This window comes from Psammomys obesus, unplaced genomic scaffold, assembly GCF_907164565.1.
Source record: "Psammomys obesus unplaced genomic scaffold, mPsaObe1.curated_primary_1811, whole genome shotgun sequence".
Taxonomy (NCBI): Eukaryota; Metazoa; Chordata; class Mammalia; order Rodentia; family Muridae; genus Psammomys; species Psammomys obesus.
In genome coordinates, this window is record NW_026590062.1 from 20934216 (window position 1) to 20940215 (window position 6000).

A 6000-nucleotide genomic window follows, 5' to 3' on the forward strand; every position below is an offset into this window, starting at 1 on the left:
GAATGTGGGAAGTGAATATGATAAAAATACATTGTATGTGTATAAAATTCTAAAAGAATAAGTAAGAACTTTATGTTAAAAGGAGGGGGCTAGGATATGGGCTGCTTGCCTAGCATGAAGGGTGCTGTAGGTTCTTTAAAATGTATGAGTTATCTATTTCTAGAATTTTCTATTTATTACCTTCAGATCATGGTTGGCCACTGGTTGCTACAAATGCAAAAAGTAAAACCATGGATAATGGGGACAACTACATTTGGATGGAATTGTATTTCTGCCCAGATTTATTTTCTGTTTTGATTTCCCTTATGTGAAAAAGGTTTTTTTTCCACTTCATAATAAGAGTGTTCTCACTTCACAATAAGAGCTCCAGAGACTTAGAAAAGTGGAATCAATGCCAGTTAGTTTAGGATGCTGCAAACTTAGGTATCAGCCTAGAACAGAAGCACAGTGATTTCAGTGCAGAGAACAGTTTATAAACCCTGAATAAGACCCTTCCTCCTTTTCTTTGAGTAATCAAGATTACATGATAAGACATCACCTATGATCTTTTCCTCTGTCACTTATATTTTGCCTCTCCTCCATAAGAGAGGTTTCATGTTTCATATGGTTTCATCTGTACATTTCACATCTTGCTTATTATAAAGCTTATCATATGTATGACCTTGCAGGCAATCTTGTATGTAAAGTACTTTTCTGCTTTAAACTTTTAGTGTATATGTGTTGGGGAGGGATTTAAATTATCGGATTTGGGGTATGTGTAGTAGGGGAATAGCTGGACTAGCAAGCATTAGCTGGAGTCTAGGGTTTTTATGTTAATTTGTAGTCTCAACTCAAGGCACCTTTGAACGTGAACCACTAGATACTGTTTCTAGGACTCGGAAGTATCATCTTTTCATCACGCTGAGACAGGAGAGTTGAGATTCGTCCCTCTGTCCTTAGGGATGGTCATGAGCCCAGGCTGGCCCAATCAACAGTTTCCACTAGTTGCTAACAATTGGTTGTATAGTAAGCACGATTTCTAAACTGACTTAACGAGACTCAACCCAGACCTTTGGGGAAATTTTAAGAAAAAGAAGTTCTGGTGCTAAGAAGGTGGCTCAGCTGATAAGAACACATCATGCTCTTCCAGGAACCACATCTGCCTGGAACTCCAGATCCAGGAGATTTAATGCTTTCTTCTGGCCTCCACTGACAACTGCACAATTAAAAATGCAAACACATTTCAAAGAAATATGTAAATCTTGTCATCTGATGGTCACATAAACTTAAGCAGCGTGGAAGAAAACAACCCAACATTTAACAAGAAACATTAGTAAGTAAAAAAACAACAGCAACCAAGAACTATGATTTGCGCTGCCTTATCATTTCCATCTTTACAATCTTTTATCCACTGAAAGAAGAAAATTTTCATTAGTTCGAGGTCATCATGGTCTAATAAGCCCTGGAGGCTTCCTCATAGCCACAGACAGACAAACCTCCTTAGTATCTTTTCATCCAATCGAGCTGTCAATCAAGATCTGGCATCCCACAGGGCAAGTTTTCAGAGAGATATGGGAAGTGGGCTGGCTTCTCAGAGGTCTTCATAGCTTTAGTGGTTTTAACTTGGAGAAGTAAGGGAAGCATTCAGGCTTTCTCTGAATATGGGTCAGCAGTCAAGGGGAAGTGGCTCAGTCAGTATGACATCACTACCTCCAACATGCATGATAATACATTTCCCATATTTGGAAAGGTAGAGGAGGTACACAGGAAGAGACAGGACCTAAGATACTTCAGCTGTTTTAGGACTGAATGCTATAGTAAATTGGGGTGACATTCGGAAATGCTGGAATCCTTTATACTGCTTGAGTGATACATCTTGTAGGCAGGAGTACTGTCCTTTCTGCCACTTAATACTGTGTGAATGTTATGCTTCTGGCCCTTTCTTAAGAGGTCCCACAGTGAGAGACCATCATCTGATAAATCCCAGGTGCCCTCAGGCTCCAAGTGATCTTGATTTAAACAGGAAATTCCAGAGCTTCGAAGGCCCTAGCAGAAGCTGGGTTAATGGTCAGCTACCCTATCCTAGAGCAGACCTCTCACTCTCCAGGAGGTGATCTGCCTCACTCATTCTACAGATGTCATGACTGTAGGCTCTGATTTCCCACTGGGTCCAACCAATTTCACAGATCTGGAGGAAATGTAAAGAAAGGACACTATAAAACCCTTCTTAAATCCAGACTGGCATGAACAAGTGATTTCCAAGGTCCTAGATTTGTTCAGTTTGCTAAGTCACGGAGATTTCCAAAGATTTTTTTTCTCAAATTCCAAGCTGCAAGATGGAAAGATGGCTCAGTCATCGAATGCTTGCCATTTTTTAAATTTTTTTAATTTTCTATCACTGTTATAAATACCATGATAAAAAAAGGGGGGGAGGGTTTATTTTACCTTCACTTTCACAGTCATCATCAAAAGAACTCAGGGCAGAAACTCAAGGCAGGAACCTGGGGGCAAAAACTGAAGCAGATGCCACAGAGGACCACTTTTACTCACTTGCTCCCCATGGTGTGCTCAGTCTGCTTTCTTAAAGCACCCAGGACCACCAGCCCAGGGATTGTGCCTCCCACACCGAGTTGGGCCCTCCCCCATCAATCACCAATCAACAAACTGCAGTGCAGGTTTCTCTACAAGATGATCCTGCCAAAGCATTTTCTCTATTAAGAGTCTTCCTTCTCCTATAACCCTACCTTGTGTCAAGTTGACATTACTATCCAGCAAACTTGTGTGTCATGCATGAGGTCAGCACTATAAAAACCAAAACATCAACAATAGCCATACTGGTTGCATTGTATTGTCAGCCTGATGCAAACTAGAATCACCCACAAAGAGAGAACCTCAGTGAAGATATTGCCTCAATCAAGTTAGACGTGTCTTTGGGGTGTCATCTTGATTAGCAACTGATAGAAAAGGAAGGATCCAGTCCACCATGAATAGCACCGTTCTCTGAGACTGTTGTCCTGGGCTTCATCAGAATGCTAACTGAGCTACAGTCACCAACTGAGCCAACAAGCAATTCTTCCATGGTGTCTCCTTAAGCTTCCTTCCTTGAGTGTCTATCTTGACTTCTCTCAATGATGGTTGTGACTGGAGGTGTAAACTAAACAAACCCTTTCTTCTCCAAGCTTCTTTTGGGCAGAATGCTTTACTTATTGCAGCAACAGTGTGAAAACACAATAACAACAACCAAATAAAACCCCATGCTCTAAAACTTGAGATGAGCAAATGATGTCAATGTCCAGGCAAAAATGATTGGCCTGAAACAGAAAAGGCCAAGGTCAGATATGTCAAATGTTGCAGGGTGTGCAACTTTTTATTTAAAATAGACTCTCTTTTGCCTATTCTCTGACAATTTCATGTAAATAAACAATGTATCTTGATCATATCCACCCCCAATCCCATGCTCTCACTCACCCCGGGGTGTTCAACCTTTTGACGACGTGACATGACACTGGTATCTTTGGCACTGCTATCAATACATGTTTTGCCAAACTCATAACTATCCTGGGATTCCTGCAGTCAATGGTTGACAGTTTCAATATGCCTGAAAGGGTTGTAAACATACCCTCATTTGTCTGTCTTTCTCATAGGTTGCTGTCTCACCCCTCTCTGCAGAGAGCTAGCAGCATGCTCTTGAGATCAAGGGGAACCAGAAGCAAACTTAAGGAAGTAAATACTCCAGTTGTCTCTTTGATGGAAAAAAAAAAGACTGATGGAACACTGAGAAAGGGGCCCCTTGTCTGGCGCCCCAGTTCTGGCATCCTCGTGCCACCTGGCAGCCATGATTCTGGCTGCACAGTGAAACTAAGGAGGCTCAAAGCTTGACCAGAAAGGTGACGCATGCAGTTGCTTCTTCCATTTAGCTCAGGACTCCACACTCCGGAGTCCTACAGTGTCCCCTCCTAAAATGCCCCGCCACCTCAGAACACTGAAAAGAGCAAGGTCTTTAACTCCACAGAGAGGGAGAAGCCCTCATCGAGGCCATGAGACCTCAGAGCATTTGACTGACACTTTGTTTTTAACATTAGAAGAGAAGGTTCTTAATGGCATGAAAATGTCTTTAATCACAGGAGCTGCTCAGCGCCCCGTGCAGGTTCAAGGTGAGAGGGATGCTCTTGTTGGCGTCTGCATTTTCATCTCACTTAGATTAATTCATATTTTAATTGCTTCTCTTCCTGATTGAAGTACCCGAAAGGAGCACTTTCCTTCCTTTGATCTCGCGCTCTCCTGAGCACTGCCAAGGTCAGGCACCAGGCCTGTGAGTGCTACTGAGGGATTTCAACGAAGGGCACACAGAGGCTGGTGTCCCTGAGCCAGCACGGTTGCTTTTCAGCTCCAGAGAGCTCCATTTACTAAGCCGGACCAGACAGCTCCGTAATTTTTCTTTCAACACGCTGTGTATGTCTACTTTTTTGGTTAACACATAATAAACTCTATAAGTTCGTGTGATAGAGTGTGATATTTCACAATAAGACTTTACTACATAATGTTGGATTGTGATTGTGGGTAGCATAATTGATTAAGCCAACCAGGACACTATACTCGTCAGGGTGCTCTGGGCAGTGCTTCTCAACCTTCCTGGTGTTTCTACCCTTTAATACAGTTCCTTGTGTTGTGGTGAACCCCAACCATAAAATTATTTTGTTGCCGCTTCACAACTGTAATTTTTATATGGTTATGAATCATAATGGGAATATCTGATGTGCAGGATATCTGGTATGTGACCATAAAATTATTCCGTTGCTACTTCATGACTGTAATTTTGCTACGGTTATGAATCATAATGGGAATATCTGATGTGCAGGACATCTGATATGTGACCACCAAAGGGGTTACAAGCCACAGGTTGAGAACCACAGCTCTAGGGGAACAAAGCCAGCAGAATGGATACCTGCTCCAAAGAGGGATTTATTACATTAACTTATATGATATGGTCTGGGCAGTCCAACAATAGCAGAGAAGCAGAAAATCACATGAGAGAAGCAGAAAATCACACGAGAGAAGCAGAAAACCCTGGAGTTGTTCAGTCCATGGAAGCAGAGGACTCAGCAGCCGCAGTCAGGCACTGCCGGCCTGGGAGATTCTTGGAGAACGAATCGGTCTTCACTCTCCCATTAGAAGCAGGAGCAACCTAGATATCCACATTTGAAGGAAAATTTCTTTATAAGATTGTGCACAATGATAGCCGTCATTTTATTGTTTTACAGAAGGACCTTACTTCTAATAAGGGTCATTATCAGAGCTGCTGAGGATAAAGACCTGGATAAAGATTTATGTGGGGCGTGATCAAATCCAGAACATTGCCTCAGTGTTGAAAAGCTCTGTCTTATGGGTTGAGAAGTTTCATTCTCTTATTTCACTATAGTCCTTTGGTCTCATGTATGGTGTTATATTCTGTTATTGGGGAGATGGGGCTTCTTTTTTCTCATTATTCATAGAATTTAAAAACAGTATCTGAAAGAAGTTCGCTTACAATTCTACTAGAATTTGAGAGGAAAACAACCCCCAAAGCAAGTGAAAATCCTGGAAGCCACCAGGAGGAGAGATGGAGAAAATGTCATGGTGTTTGAGTTAGGCATGGAGGTCAGAGACACACAGAGAAAGCTGAAAGTCAGTGAAAGAATACACATTAGTATTAATAAAGACCCTTGAGCGGCAGTGGCTCATGTCTTTAATCCTAGCACTCAGGAAGCAGAGGCAAGTGGATGTCTGAGTTCAAGACCACAGAGTGAGTTGCAGGAGAGCCAAGGCTAGACAGAGAATCCTGTCTCAGAAAACCAAGAAGAACAAGGAAGAAGAGAAGAGAGGGAGTGGGAGGGAGAAGGGAAAGAGAAGAAGAAAAAGAAGGAGGAAGGATGAGGAGGAAGAAAGAAGAAGGAAGAAAGGGAAGGAAGAAAGGGAAGGAAGAAAGGAAGGAAGGAAGGAAGGAAGGAAGGAAGGAAGGAAGGAAGGAAGGAAGGAAGGAAG